Genomic DNA, 16,617 nt, shown 5'->3' with positions numbered 1-16,617 from the left:
GAATCAGGTGGGTCTTAATTCTATTACTGGAGGCCTTATGGAGAGAAAGCCTTATGGAGGGGAGGAGATGGAAGCTGGAAGGCACCAGAACTCAGAAGAGAAAGGAGACGACATCACCCTGTGATGGGAAACCCAAGGTTTGCCAGCCAGCCAGAGCACTGTTGATCTCAGGAGGACACAAGCCTTCTAACCTGAAGCCATGAGCCAATAAATTCCTGTTTTAAGCCAACCATCACGTGGTATTTGTCATAGCAGCCAGGAAACTAAGACATCACCCAACTGTGAGCCTGGAGGGGCTGTTGCAGGGAGGCCAGGTGGAAACAAGTTCTTAGCTATTTCACTTTAAAGATAATTTGCCATCTTATAGGCCAATATCTTTGGCAAGACTTTGGATTTCACTTTAAAAATCTCCCACAAAGCCTGAGTAGATGGGACAGGCCGTATGGCTACTGGGCTTTTCTGGAAGATGGGGAGGGGTGGGGGGATGTAGTCAGGAAGTATGTGGGGCACCCATTAGAACAAACTTGGGACAAAATTACCTTGTAAGGCCAGGAGCCACCTGCTTCAACTAATCAACTCAAAAGTTGCTTTAAGAATACATTCTAGTAGACCTGGCATCGTGGGATGGAGAACATCTTCTTGACCAAAAGGGGGATGTGAAAGGAAATGAAATAAGCTTCAGTGGCAGAGAGAATCCAAAAGGAGCCGAGAGGTCACTCTGGTGGGCACTCTTACGCACACTTTAGACAACCCTTTTTAGGTTCTAAAGAATTGGGGTAGCTGGTGGTGGATACCTGAAACTATCAAACTACAACCCAGAACCCATGAATCTTGAAGACAGTTGTATAAAAATATAGCTTATGAGGGGTGACAAGGGGATTGGGAAAGCCATAAGGACCACACTCCACTTTGTCTAGTTTATGGATGGATGAGTAGAAAAATAGGGGAAGGAAACAAACAGACAAAGGTACCCAGTGTTCTTTTTTACTTCAATTGCTCTTTTTCACTCTAATTATTATTCTTGTTATTCTTGTGTGTGTGCTAATGAAGGTGTCAGGGATTGATTTGGGTGATGAATGTACAACTATGTAATGGTACTGTGAACAATCGAAAGTACGATTTGTTTTGTATGACTGCGTGGTATATGAATATATCTCAATAAAATGAAGATTTAAAAAAAAAAAAAAAAGAATACATTCTAAGAACCGCTGTTCCTTCAATGGAATTGCATTCTTTTAAGACAAAAGACTGCCCTTCGACCTAGCTGTTGTCCACCACCACATAAATGTGAAAAATTCCAGCAAGCTCCTCACACTAGAGCTGGTTAAAATAAATGGATGTTATTTTAACACACTAAAAAAAAAAAAAAAAAAAAAAAGTCTATGAATACTGAAACTATACAAGTACATATTTTTTTTTTGGTTGCTGGGATGTTGGAATAGCTGGAAGGAGGTAAATGACATGGTGGAACTGTAACCCATAACATTCTTTGAAATTTGCTGTACAGCTATTTGTTGAACTGTGCTTAGAAAGTCTTCACCTTTCTGTATATACTCTATATTTCATAATAAGAAAGAAATGAAACTGTGGAACTGTAACCCATAACAATTTTTGAAATTACCTATATAACTGCTTGTTGAGTTGTACATCAACAAGTTATACCTTTCTGTATGTATGTTATATTTTACAACAATGGAAATAGCTGAAGTTGTGGAAGTGTGACCCATGATACTTTTTGAGATTTGCTCTCTAACTACTTGTTAAATCACACTTTGAAAATTATCACTGTTATGCATATGTATTGAAGTTCACAATAAAAAATGCATTAAAAAATCTTATAAAAAAAAAAGAACTAGTCCATCTCCAAACGCCAACCCACAGTTTCCCCACACAGCAGCGTGGCTGCCGGACTTGCAGCCGGCTCACTCACTCTTTTCAGAACACAGACTCCTGGTTTCACCAAATGCACGGTCTCTGTGGATTTAGTATACCCTGTCCGGCTGGTGCATTGTTGGAACTGGTGTTCTGGTTCACTTTCTGGCTTTTAGCTAGTATTTTTCAAGGAGGTGTTTTTTTTTTTGCCCTGTCTCACCTAGCCGCCATCTTAGGTTCTCTCTACTTGTATTTAAGGTGCTGCCTTAAGAAGCTCACCAGAAGCTGCGCTTTCTTGCCCAGGGCATGTTTGACCATAGAGCTTTACTATTGGGAGTTGCCTGGTGCTTTTAGTCTCTGGGACCATTAGTTTCTCTAAACAACAATCTACTGTTCTCCTGCCTGGAAGGAGCTGGTGGTCCCACCCATCGGTGGCAGACTGTCAGCTAAATCCCCTTTTTTCATGTCCATGCCTCACCTGGATCCTCTGCTGTGCCCATGTACCTTGAGCCCAGAGCCACTCCAGTTTCTCCACAGAGTAAATTTCCAGACTCCTAAGAACCAGTGGTTATTGGTGGGGTTGGGAATGCGGCACACATTTCCACCTTGTGCTTAGCCCAGCAACTCCCTTGCCTTCTTTGGTACCTGGGGCCTCCAAGTCCGGAGCCCTTCCTGAGTTATACTGAGTTGTTTCTGTTCTGGTTTCCTTTCCTCTGCTAAATTAGTTACCTTTCCTCCATCAGCACTCTCTTTAAAAAATTATTGAGTTATCTTTCCTACTGCTGTCTTTCAGCTTGCTGTTATGCTTTTACACCTGTTTTCCTTTACTGTCTGTCCTTCCTATTTAAGTGGAAGTGTACTGCTGTCTTTATACATCTGCATCCTGTCTCTGACAGCATAGGAGACTCTGGGTGGGGGGTGAGGGCAAGGATTAGGTCCTGAACCTTATTTTACCCTCAGCCTCTAACTTAAGTACTCAGTAAATATTTCTGGTTGATTGTGAGAATAATAAAACCATAGTTGTAAAACAAAACAAAACAAAACCCATCGTTCTTTATACTGGATGTGCTAAACTTCTTAAGACTTTAGATAAATGATTCTGTATTTTAGCCACAATTTTTTATTATGAAGACTATGTTCAGAAATTTACAGAAAGTTTGGAGAACCAAGAGGAAAAAAAATCCCACAATCATATTATTCTGAATACTGTTTTCATTTTTGTAATTCTTTATCTTCTTGTGCATGTTTTTTTCTATATACTTGTGGTCATAATCTTATATCCTGTTTTTTTCCCTCAGGATTTTATCCTAAGCAATTTTCCATGTTGCCATATAATTGTCATAATTATCCATTTGTGGTTGTATGCTATTCCATTAATTAGAACAAGAATTCTCAAACATTTTTGTCTTAGTTCCTTTAAACTTTTTAAAATTGAGGACCCCCCCAAAATTTAAAGTTTAAGTAATTTGCAATGATGACAAACCTGCTATATGTTGATATAAGTAATATATTTTTATGGAGAAATAGCTTTTCCGCAAAAACTGTGGAAAACTGACGTGGGTTTTAATTTCTTAAAAATCTCTTTAATGTCTGGCTCAGTAGAAATTAGCTGGGTTCTCACATCTTGCTTCTGCATCCAGATTGATTTGGTGTGTTGTTTTGGTTGAAAAACATTAAGAAAATCTGGCCCCACACAGGTATACAGCTAGAAAAGGGAGGAGTGTTTTAATACCCTTTTCAGATGATTGGAGATATTCTTTGATACTGTACCAAAACATGATAAGTAGTAGTTTCTTTTTTGAGGGCAGAGGGTTGATTAATTGAATTTTGCTTTAAAGCCAACTATAGTGGCTAACAAAAAGCAAGTCAATTGTTGAAACAGTTTGTTGCAGTTGGAAATAATATAACTAAAAAGCATAAAAATGATCAGCATAATTTTATTATAATCTGGAGGTGGAGTATTTACAGTTAATGTGAAGAAATAAAAAAACAACAACACATAACCCCAATTGCTATGAATTAAAATTCACATAATTATAGTTATTAACACTTTGTCATTGTTGTTGTTTGTTTGCTTTTATTGTGATAACATATCCAAACATAAAATTTGCCACTTTAACCATTTTTTTTGAGATACATTCACAAACCATCCGAAGTATACAATCACAGGCTCACAGTATTACCATATAGCTGTGCATACAATCCCCCATGATCAATTTTAGAATATTTTCATTACTTCAGAAAAGAAAAAAAAGAAAACCCAAATCCTTCCATACCCGGTATACCCCCCATTACTAACCCATAGTATTGATATAGTACCTTTGTTACTATTGATGAAAGTGTATTAAAATATTACTGTTAACTATAGTCCATAGTTTGTAATAGGTACATTTTCCCCCCAAACCCTTCTTTTATTAACTCCTAATAGTGTAATACATTTGTTGTAGTTCATGAGAGAACTTCTTTATATTTTACGGTTAATCACGGGCATTGTCCACAAGATTCACTGTGTTTTATACATTTCCATGTTTTAGCCTCCCCAACTTTCCTTCTGGTGACATACATAACGCTTAACTTCCCCTTTCCGCATTCACACACCATTCAGCACTGTTAATTATTCTCAGAATAACGTGCTACTGTCACCTCTGTCCATTTCCAAACATTTAAGTTCAACCTAGTTAAACATTCTCCATGTATTAAGCAACTGCTCCCCATTCTTTAGCCTCATTCTATATCCTGGTAATTTATAGTCTATATTTTATGTTTGTGAGCTTACATGCTATAATTAGTTCATATCAGTGAGATCATACAATATTTGTCCTTTTGTGTCTGACTTACCTCACTTAACATAGTGTCTTCATGGTTCATCTGTGTCACATGCTTCAGGACTTCATTCCCTCTTACTGCTCAATAATATTCCATAGTATGTATATACCGTATTTTGTTTATCCATTCATCTATTGATGAACACTTGGGTTGTTTCTCTTTTGAGAATTGTGAATAATGCCTCTGAACATCAGTGTGCAAATGCCCATTCGCGTCCTTGCTTTCAGATCTTCCAGGTATATCCAAAGTAGTGAGATTGCCAGGTTTTAAGGCACCTCTGTACTTAGTTTCCTGAGGAACTACCAAACCATCCTCTGCAGTGGCTTTACCATTTTACATTGCCGTCAGCAGTGAATAAGTGTTTCAGTTTCTCTGCATCATCTCTAGCACTTGTAGTTTCCTGTTTGTTTAGTAGTGGCCATTCTAATAGGTATGAGATGAGCATGTCTCATAACTTCATTCTGTCTTGTGGCTGTTTAATACTCCATTGTGTGTATGTACCCCGTTGTGTTTATCCATTCATCTGTTGGTGGACAGTTGGGTTGTTTCTACCTTTTGGCTATTGTGTATAATGGTGTGATGAACATTGGTGTACAAGTATCTGTTTGAGTCCCTGCTTTTAATTCTTTGGGGTATATATTTAGGAATGGAGTTGCCAGGTCACATGGTAAATTTATATTTACCTTTCTGAGGAACGTCCAAATTGTTTTCTACTGCAGCTACACTATTTTACATTTTCACCAACAGTACAAAAGGGTTTAAATTTCTTTACCTCCTCATCAGCACTTATTTTCTTTCTTTTTTTCTCTTTCTTTCTTTTTCTTTTTTCTTTTCTTTTCTTTCTCTCTCCTCTCATTCTCTCCTTCTCTCCCCTCTCATTCTCTCCTTCTCTCCCTCTGTCTCTCCCTCTCTCCCTCTCCCTCCCTCTCCCTCACTTCTCTTTCTTTCTCTCTCCCCCTTCCTCCCTCCCTCCCTCCCTGCCTCCCTTCCTTCCTTCCTTCCTTGTTTTTCCTTTCTTAGAGCAGTTGTGGGTTTACAAAACAATCATGCATAAAATATAGGATTGATTCCAATATATCACTCTATTATTAACAGCTTGTATTAGTGTGGAACATTTGTTACTATTGATGATTGCACACTTTTATAATTGTACTATTAACTATAGTCCATGATTTAACTTTGGGTTCACTGTGTAGTTCCATGGATTTTTTAAAAAAATTTTTATTCTGTTACCATATATACAGTCTAGCATTTTCTCTTTTAATCACATTCAGATATACATTTCAGTGCTGTTAATTATGTTCACAGTATTGCACTACCGTTACCACCATCCGTAACCAAAACATTGCCATCATTCCAAATAGGAACCCTGTATATTTTAAGCCTTAACTTTTCCCATTCCCTGTCCCCACCCCTTCCCCTGTTAAACTGTATTCTAGATTCTGATTTTATGAGTTTGCTTATTCTTACTATTTCAAATCAGTGAGATCATACAATATTTGACCTTTTGTGTCTGGCTTATTTCACTCGACATGATGTCTTTAAGGTTCATTGTAGCATGTACCAGGACTTTTTTCCTTTTTATGGCTGAATAATATTCCATTGTATGTATATACCATATTTTGTTTATCCATTCTTTAGTTGATGGACTCTTGGGTTGCTTCCATCTTTTGGCAGTTGTGAATAATGTTGCAATGAACATCATTGTACAAGTATCTGTTTGAGCCCCTAGTTTCAATCCTTTTGTGTATATACCTGATAGTGGTATATACCCATTCTAATGGATATAAAATGGTATTGCCTTGTGATTTGATTTGCATTTCGCAGATGGCTAATTGCGGGTGACTGAGCTTGTACCTCAACTTGCCAGGCCTGGGCCAGGGGACCTGATATCACCCCCTGGGGAGGGTAGTGGGTACGGGCGTTAGTGCCCTCTGCAGCCCCCCCGAGCCTGGGGAGCGAGGTCAAGGCAGCTCCCTTTTCCTCACCCAAAATGTCACGGGCAGGGGAGGCTTGCCGGAGGGAACCGCCTTTCTCCTAACCGCCCTTTCCCCACTTCCTTATCTTGCCCGCACACTCCCCTGTGCCAAGGCAACTCCTGCCACCGCCAGCGCGCATGCACCGTGGCCAGAACAACTCCCGCCCGCTGCAACGGCTCCTGCGTCCTCTCAGAACCAATCCTAGCCCCTCTCCCTTCAGTATTGCCATTTAAGGCTACTTCACCTCCTTTCCAGCCCTACCCTTCTTACCAGCCTATATAACCTGTAATCACCCCTAAATAAACTCTCTTTGGCGCATACTCCCACTGGATGAAGAGTGTTTTTGTCCTTATCGCCGCCCTCCACACCTTGTACGCCTCCCGCCGAGGACCTGGCCAAGTCCTCCGCCTCGCCCTCGCCTCCGGGAAAGAGCCCCCGCCGCCGGTACCCTTTAAGCAGCCCCGAGAGCTGAGGGCTCAGCTACCGGCCGCCACTCCCCCCGGAAGCAGTAACCGCGACCGCAGCTAATGATGTTGAGAATCTTTTCATGTGCTTTCTAGCCATTTGAATATCTTCTTTGGAGAATGTCTGTTGAAATCTTTGGCCCATTTTTTAATTAGGTTGTTTGTCTTTTTGCTGTAGAGTTGTAATTCTTTTTGTAGTCTGGATCTTAAACCCTTATCAGATACATTGCTTCCAGATATTTTCTTCCATTCTGTTGGTTGTCTTTTCACTTTCTTGATAATATCCTTTGAACAAAAGTTTTTAAGTTTGATGAAGCCCATTCTATCTATATTTTCTTTTTTTGCTTGTGCTTTTGGTGTAAAGTTTAAGAGTCCATTGCCTACGTAGAATATGACTCCTGGGGAGGAATGTAGACCCGGCATCGTGGGACGGAGAACATCTTCTTGAACAAAAGGGGGATGTGAAAGGAAATGAAATAAGCTTCAGTGGCAGAGAGATTCCAAAACGAGCCGAGAGATCACTCTGGTGGGCACTCTTACGCACACTTTAGACAACCCTTTTTAGGTTCTAAAGAATTGGGGTAGCTGGTGGTGGATACCTGAAACTATCAAACTACAACCCAGAACCCATGAATCTCGAAGACAGTTGTATAAAAATGTAGCTTATGAGGGGTGACAATGGGATTGGGAAAGCCAAAAGGACCAAACTCCACTTTGTCTAGTTTATGGATGGATGTGTAGAAAAGTAGGGGAAGGAAACAAACAGACAAAGGTACCCAGTGTTCTTTTTTACTTCAATTGCTCTTTTTCACTCTAATTATTATTCTTGTTATTTTTGTGTGTGTGCTAATGAAGGTGTCAGGGATTGATTTAGGTGATGAATGTACAACTATGTAATGGTACTGTAAACAATCGAAAGTACAATTTGTTTTGTATGACTGCGTGGTATGTGAATATATCTCAATAAAATGATGATTAAAAAAAAAAAAAAAAGAGTCCATTGCCTAATACAAGGTCCTGAAAATATCTCCCTATGTTTTTTTTTAGAAGTTTTACAGTTTTAGCTCTTATATTAGGTCTTTGATCCATTATGAGTTAATTTTTGAATATGGTATGAGGTAGGGGTTCACTTTTGTTGTTTTGCATATGGCTCTCCAGTTGTCCCAGTACCATTCATTGAAGACACTATTCTTTCCTCATTGATTGGCTTGGCACCCTTGTCACAGTCAGTTGGCCATAGATGGGAAGGGTTATTTCTGAACTGTCAATTGTCTTTCATTGTTCTCTACGTCTGTTCCTTGTGCCAGTACCATGCTGCCCCCCCGACCTTAAAAACAACTGTTAAATAAATCATACATATTGAGAAATACACATATCATAAGAATATTACTTGATGGATTGTCACAAACTGAACTCACCTGTTTGACCAGCATTCAGAGCCCCCTTCAAAATCCCTCCCAGTTACTGCCCACCCTCCCATCCCCCAGGATAATCACTATCCTCACTTCCTAACACCATAGACTAGTTTTGCCTGTTTTTGAATTTTATACAAGTAAGTAGGTTTCCCTTTATGTTTTTTTTTTGCACTCAGCATTGAGAGATTTATCCATATTTGTAGTGTAGGGTTGTAGTGTTCATGCTCATTGTTGGATAGTATTTCATTGGGTAAATGCCCAATTTTTCTCTTCCATTGATGGGATATAGTTTCCTGGTTGTGGTTATTATTACTAACGTTGATTTGGACATTCCGGTACATGTCTTTGGTGAGCACTTGGAAGCATTTCCGTTGGGTACTTACCTAGGAATGGAATTGTTGGGTCATAAGGTAGGTGTATGTTCAGCTTTAGTAGATGCTGCCGTTCGTTTTTGAAAGGGCTTTATCACTTTATGCTCTACCCAGCAATATATGCGAGTTGCAGTTGCTCCGTGTCCTCATCAACACTTGGGATTGTCAGTCTTCTCATTTCAGCGGAGTCGCATTTGTTTCTAAAATACCTGTCATGAGAGCTTTATCACATAACGTTAAAAAAAGAGGTGGTCTCAGCTCTGGTGGGTGGGAGCCTAGGTTTCCAGTCCTAGCTCTGCCCTGTAGTAACAGTGTAGCCTCAAGCAAGTTCCTTAGCCCTTTTGTGCCTTGGTGTCCCACCTGCTCTGAAACAATGAGTAGATTTTCGTTATTTTAGGATGAGTGAGCCTGGTGGAATCTGAAAGTCAGTGCATGGGTGAGGTCTGAGGTGATGTGTAAGTGACTGGCTCATAGGATGCATGGGTAATTGTATCATGACTTGTCACTCAGAGGTTTGTCCTGGCCTTACAGTGAATACCCTGGAGCGAACCTCTGCCTGTGTTTCTGAAGCTGCTGGGGCCTTGCCCAGGGCCCAGTATTTCCCTTTTATTGCTTGCTGGTGTGAGGTCTGCATGTGCCATAAAGCCGAGAGGATTGAGGGCCTATAGGCTTTGATGCTTGCAAGCCACTTCTCTCCAGGAGCTTCCATTTTCTCCATGTTTGGATTACTCTAGCTTTGTAGTAAGTCTTAAAGTCAGTAAGTACGTGTCCTCCAACTTTGTTCTTTTTTTTAAAGATGGTTTTGGCTATTCAGGGATCCTTACCCTTCCATAAAAATTTGATGATTGGCCTTTCCATTTCTGCAAAGAAAACTGTTGGGATTTTGTGTGAGTGGTAGTTCAAGCAAGAGATTCCAGATCATTGGGTGTTGGCTTTGGGTGATCATTTAGGGACTGAGTATCCTTCCTCTTGGTTCTCTGTCATGTCCTGGAGCGTTTTCCCTCATCTCAGTGGTGGAAGCTGCATAGCAGACACACCCTATACCCCTTATGCAGATGGGAAAAGAAAGTGTGAGATGAAGCATTGCCCTCATTTTAAGGGCCTAGCCTGCAGGTGCCACACATTACTTTTGCTCACATTAAATTAGCAAGATTTTAGTCCTGTGGCTACACATAAACGCAAGAAAGCCTGGGAGATGGTTTTTGTAGGGTCAGCTTAGCTTAAAGTTCTGTTGTTTTGGAAGAAGGGGAGGATGGGTTTTAGTTGACAGTCAGAACTCTCTGCAAGGGAGTGATTGTAATAACTGACCCAGGGATTCATGCTACGTATGGAAGAATGAGAGGACCTGAGGAGGATGAGGCATAGCGAAAAGGTGGTGGAGTCAAGGGATTGTAGAGCTCAGTGAAGTGAAAGGTCTATTGGAGTCGGGGTACAAAAGGGAGGAGTTGGGGTACTAGAAGGATGCTGGACACTGAGACCACGGATGAGCTGTTAACTATAATGTCTAGGGTGTGATCTTGGAGTGAGGGCTGATCTAGACTGAAGAACAAGATCACAGGAAGTGAAGCAGTCAAGGAACCAAAGCCAGGCTGTAAGAAGGTTGATCCAGGTGGATATTGGAATTACTAAAGATTATGACTGGAGTACTCTTGGAGAGAACATGTGCTAGCTCCAAAAATCTGGCAAGTGAGGTCAAGAGACAGTGATGGAGAGTAGGCAGTATGGTCTGATGACAGGAAAAAGCTGGAGGGCTTTAGGAAGGAGGAGTGGTTTGAAAGTGGCACTGAGGAGCAAGGAGGACCCTCACCCTACCAATAGGCCCAGTGCCATAGGGTGTGATTGCAGTAACATCCACCACTGCAGAGGCTGCAGGGGAGACGTGGGTCTCAGCTCAAGCAAGATAATGAAGGGGACTTGCACGAAGGAACTTGAGGAGTATAGGAATTTTGTTGCTGACAGACTAGGTGTTCTAGAGATCAGAGTTGAAGTATCTTGAGAGTGGGGGAGGGGTGGGCAAAGGGAAGAAAATAAAGATTACAGAGCTCTATGGGGTTTCAGTAAGGGTAATGGAGGGTGTCCTAGGAGTAAAAAAGGATAAAGAGATAATGTGATTAACAGATAAATGTTGGCAAGGCTGTGACTATTGTGGGGTAGGAAGGAGTGTGTTCTTTCTGGGAATTCTGAGGTACCCCCTTTGCTCCTGTCACTGTGGAGAGTGGGGGAACGGGCAGTCTGAATCCAGCACATAGTAAGAACAAATAGCTGTAATTTGTAAAGATCTCCCCCCTTGAAAGAAGGGCAGGGCTGTCCTCAGGTTTCTGGGTTAAAGCTTCCAGTGTTTTCTGTGCCTTCTTCCCAGTCTCACTCTGAGAGGAGCAACATGGAAGCCTTTGTGGAATTTCAGCATGTGGGCTAGTTTCCTACCAAGACCAGAAACCTTGGATGATTGTGTGATTCAAATACGTGGAAGAGCAACTTCCAAAACTCTTTCTTCCACTACCCATCTTCCATAAATGAGCCCCCTTGCACTTGCATAAAGCAAGGGCCCAAGTTCAGGACCTTTGTCTCCAAAGAACAAAGAGATTGGTCCAGCAGCTCTCATGCTGTTTGGAAGAATCAAGTCTCTGGGGAACCTCATGCTTCTGGTGGAGCTGTGCCACACCCCCTCCTCCAGCCCACCCCCGGTCACATGGCAGGCTGTTGGAATTTAGACTGGGATTGCATCGAATCTGTAAATTGCTTTGGGTAGAATTGACATCTTAACTATTTTATCTTCACTCAGTCCATGAATATGGAATGTCTTTCCATTTATTAAGGTCTTCTTTAATTTTTTTTCCAGCAATGTTTTGTAGTTGAATCATATGATTTTTAAGTCTGTGGGAGATTGAGGAAAGATTTTTAGAGAACTTTTTTTTGTAAGCATTATTATAACTACCACTGTTCAAACAGCTCTCTCTCTTTGAAAGAGATGGTATTATTCCTTTACAGGTATATGAAGAAGGGTATTAGAAAAAATGTAGGCTCTCCTCATATGTCTGATGGTTTTTAATTCTCTCTATATATATTCAAGAGTGGGGCACTAAAAAGCAAGTTGAGAACTGTCTATACATGGGGGCGGATGGAGAGTGGATGGCCATGCCCTGCTTATTAGCTCATAGTGCTTGGGAGGAGGCACCTGTTCTGCTGGGACCTTCACCGTTACTTTCTCTGGTCCTGAGTTGTGTCCTGCTACATGTGCCACTATGCCTCACAAGACTTTTATCTCCCAGAAATTGCTTGAAGTCATTTGTCTGCTAATGGTACTCTCTTTGCCAATTCTTTTTCATTCTCTCTTTATTCTTTAAATGGGCTGTCAGGTGGGAAAGGAAATAAATGCATGTAATCAGTCTGCTGTCTTTTACCAAGTGCCCTCATTGCAGTTATGGAAAAAACTGTTTAGTTATTTTTATTCAAGTTATATATTACACAGTTTAAAGAGTCAAGGCTTGTTACAAAAAGTAGCAGTCCCCTGGGCCCACCCATTTTCTAACTTCCCAGGGCAACCACTTTTCAGTTTTTTAAACCAATTCTTTCAGTTGTTTACTTTTCATATCTTTAATAACATTGCTTTTATTCTTGCTTATTTACTTTTCAATTTTAGGTGTTATATATCAACTTTTATTAATTTTTTTAAGTCACTACCTTTTTTTTTTTAAGTTCTTTTTATTGAAACATAACATGCATGCAGAAAAAGTGCTCAAATTGTAAGTGTAGAGCTTGAGCTTGATGAATTAACCACAACCCAGGGTACAAAATACACTATGATCAGCACCCCAGAAGTACCCCCTTAGGTCTCTTCACCATCCCCCCTCCCCAGGGTAGCCACTCTCCTGACTTCCAGCCCTGCACATTGCTTTTGCATGTTTTATTTTTTATTTTTTTATTAAATTCAATTTTATTGAAATACATTCACACATCATACAATCATCCATGGTATACAATCCACTGTCCACAGTATGATAACATAGTTATGCGTTCATCACCACAATCTATCTCTGAACATTTTCCTTACATCAGAAAGACCCAGAACAAGAATAAAAAATAAAAGTGAAAAAAGAACACCCAAATCATCCCCCCATCCCACCCCATTTGTCCTTTAGTTTTTATCCCCATTTTTCTACTCATCCATACACTAGATAAAGGGGGTGTGAGCCACAAGGTCTTCACAATCACACTGTCACCCCTTGTAATCTACATTATTATATAATTGTCTTCAGGAGTCCAGACTGCTGGGTTGGAGTTTGGTAGTTTCAGGAATCTACTTCTAGCTATTCCAATACATTAAAACCTAAGAGGGCATGTTTTATTTTTAAACACCATATTAATGGAATCATATAGTGTATATTATTTTGTGTCAGGCTTCTTTTAGTCTATTTCATACTTGTGACATTGTTTCATATCATATGTTGTTACATTTTATTTGAAGTTTTATTTTGTAACCAACTCTTTTAGTTGTTTGGCTTGTCTCCCTTCTCAAGACTACTGGGTCCCCTTAAAAAACTTGGGCTCTTTTTTTCTTCTCTTTTAATGGTTGTGCATGCTTTAACATCTGTGAGGTGCAAGATGTTAGAAACTTCAGGCCAGTAGTAAATTGACAGGAAGTGGAAGATAAGAATTTTTCTCCAAGTGTGTATTATGAATTTGTTGGGACCTTACTGTTGAGGCACGTTTGGAGAAGCCCTTCTCAGGTATGAGCTGTCTTTATCCCTATTCTGTAATTTTCCACTTTGCTGCTGGCATGGGGGTGAATAAATGGGATTTCCCAGAACCATACATAGCAAAGCAAATGGCAAGGGCACTCCTCTTTTCGTCTCCTAGTGAACCCTTAGGCTTTTGCTGTGTGGTGTCTGTGTGTTGTCCCCCCACCCCCCGCCATCTCCACAACCATAGAAATGAGTGAGTGGTCTTTTCTTCAGTCTCCACCTTTCCAAGGCACCTCAAATAGTTAATGCTTTACAAGTGCCACCTCTTGTGCTAACCTCAAGGTCTGAGCTATATCTGAAGGCTCCTCCAGGCTTGGACTCTGAGCCAAGGTTATTTTAGCAGTTGAGTCATCCCAGCAGGGAGCTGGGAGGAAGAGAAGATTAGGAGCTTCCCCCCTCAGGCTTCATTGTTGCACATACACATGTCACTTTAAATTATAATGTTTCACTCTGGGGACACTGTGGCTTTTGATGGAATGACTGTTTTCTACAGTTAAACTGAATGGAGTAAACTTTGAGCTCCTGGTTATGCTTCAGATATTATTTCAATAGCAGTACTTGAAGGTGAAATGTTAAAGAACAGAATCAAAATAGATTATTTAGTACAGGAGAATTAGAATGGAAGGAAGATATTGAAGGAAACCAGAAGAACCTAGTGATCAGGAATTCAGTCACGAGAATAAAACCAGGTCTCAGAAAATCAGAGGGAAGAGAAACTGGAAAGGCAGCGTATTTGAGGGATTTGGCCATGAAAAGAAGGAAGAAAACAGAATGATGACCATGAAAGAACAGTGCAGCTAGGAGATTTCTGTGGAAATTAGGAGAACCAAGTATACTATATAAAGCTCCTTATGAAAGTAAAGTTTGAAGAAAATTAATTCATTTGACTTTGAAATAAATTTTTTTAAAGCACAGCGTTTATCTTAAAACAACAGAAACCCTATCTCTTCAGAGGCCTAGCCCCATCTCCAATACCGTGTGTTTGGTTACTGATTATTAGTGTTTCATTTTGGCAGCCCTAGCACTCTCCATGGCCCACAGGGAATCCTCAACTAATGTTTGTTGCATTCCAAGCTTCAGTTCAGTGCAAAAAAACAGTAATTGAGGATTCGTTGTGTATCATGTAGAGTGCTAGGGCTGTAAAAATGAATAAGATGCCTTCTCCCCACCCGAGAGTAGCCAGTATTTTCTCAAGTTTTATTTACTGTAGTTCCTTTTGAGACATGTATTTTCCAAATAGAGAATTAGAATCCTGGCTTTGCTTTTTCAAGCACCGACACTCATTCACCCTCCTCTCCGACTCCAATTCTGATTTGCTTCCTTCCCCTCCAGGATCACTTATTACTGGACGCCTTGCCACAGCATTGCCCTTGCTGCAGCGCCTCTGGAGGTTAATAGGTTCATAGGAAATAGTCAGTTAACTTTATTGGAGAGATGTAGGTTTTAGACCAAGTTAAGCAGGTTTTATTTTTCTTTTTGTTTTTTTTGTTTTTTTTTGAAAGTGTTAATATCCTTAGTATAGCAGTTTTCAAGGTATCCTACTGGGACCCCTGGACAGATCCCTTTCAGGGAGTGTGCAAAGTCAAAACTATTTTTATGATTCTGTTAAGACATTATTTGCTTTTTTTCACTCTCTCTCACAAGTGTAGAGTGGAATTTTCCAGTGACTCAGTGTCTGCATAGCATGTGATATCACAGTAGATTGAATGCAGAAGCACATATGAAAATTTCATAAAAATATGTAACTTACAGTGGGCTTAGTATTATTTTGAGATGAATTTTTAAATACATATTTTTACAGTTTCTCAGTTTTTCTTTCTAATATGGTAACCATCAATATATATAACCTCATAACCAAAAGTTTTCTTTGGGATCTTCAGTAATTTTTAAGAATGTAAACAGGACCAGATAAATTGAAAGTACTTGGCATAAAGAATCTTGGAGAGTTTTCCCCAGACTTTGGCTGCAGACCATTTCTTCAGTGGCACATCTTGCTGGATTTTTGTTCTGCAGGATGAAGTGTAGGAAACACTGCCCCACCAGTGTTAGTGGGTGGGTTCATTGTGGTTTTGGACCTCAGGTGCAAAGTAGAGTTAATCTGTATTCCTCATTTCCTCACAAGACTTGCCCTTAATTTTTTTTTTTGCATTTCATCCATCATGGTCACTGCCATCCCTTCCCGCATTCTTTACGCCAGTAGTTCCTAGAAATACCTTGTATACCTTAGGTGACAAGTGAGGAGCCAGTCAGGTGAGGATGCCAGTACGAGGCTAACTGCTTTCTTTCTTGTTTTTAAAGATAAGAAATGCATATAAATAGAAGCTGTCGCTTTGTCTTCCTGTGTCCTGGTGCCTTGTCTTGTTTACTGCCTGTTCACAGTCATGCCTTTTTGGACCAAGGCTGTACTAGGTGCCCATTTGTGCACACTTGGTTAGTTCACAGATTGGTCTGGAACTAGTCCCTTTTCCTTCTTTAACCTCCTAGAGGGCTTCACTAGTTTTTTTAAAAATAGAATGTTTTTAAAGTTTTCGGATTCAATACCAAATTATTTGCTCAGTTATCAAGCTCCCATTCTGTGATAGACACTCCCGGTGGCATTCTGGGCTGGATCAATGTATAGCAGGCATCGTTCTGTCTGCAAACACTAAAGTCAGCTAAAATTAAAGCATCAGTAAATAGTGAAGGAGAAATTTGCTGCAGTGCCATGTTTTTAGAAGTGTTTTCATTGTATCATCCATCTCTTATTTATTTATTGTTTGGGGGGAGATTTTTTTTCCCCTTGTCTGTAAGTAACCTAAATATAAGATTTTACAACAACCTCCTTATTTGTATAAAGCCCCTACTTTTAGTTATAAAATATAGTTTATTGTAACTAACTGAGTTTTAGGTTTTTTTGGTTTTCTTGCTCTTTAATAATGCCACATGTCTGGGCATTTACAAAATTTTAC

At 40.1% G+C, this 16,617-nt stretch overlaps 1 protein-coding gene across 6 annotated transcripts in view; it reads left to right on the top strand.

Moving 5' to 3' along the window:
- Nucleotides 1–16,617, top strand: part of MARK3 (microtubule affinity regulating kinase 3) — a 136,598-nt gene that overhangs the window by 32,307 nt on the left and 87,674 nt on the right. The window lies entirely within an intron of this gene.

Source organism: Choloepus didactylus, chromosome 4, assembly GCF_015220235.1.
Source record: "Choloepus didactylus isolate mChoDid1 chromosome 4, mChoDid1.pri, whole genome shotgun sequence".
Taxonomy (NCBI): domain Eukaryota; kingdom Metazoa; phylum Chordata; class Mammalia; order Pilosa; family Megalonychidae; genus Choloepus; species Choloepus didactylus.
This window is presented reverse-complemented; position numbering and strand designations above follow the sequence as displayed.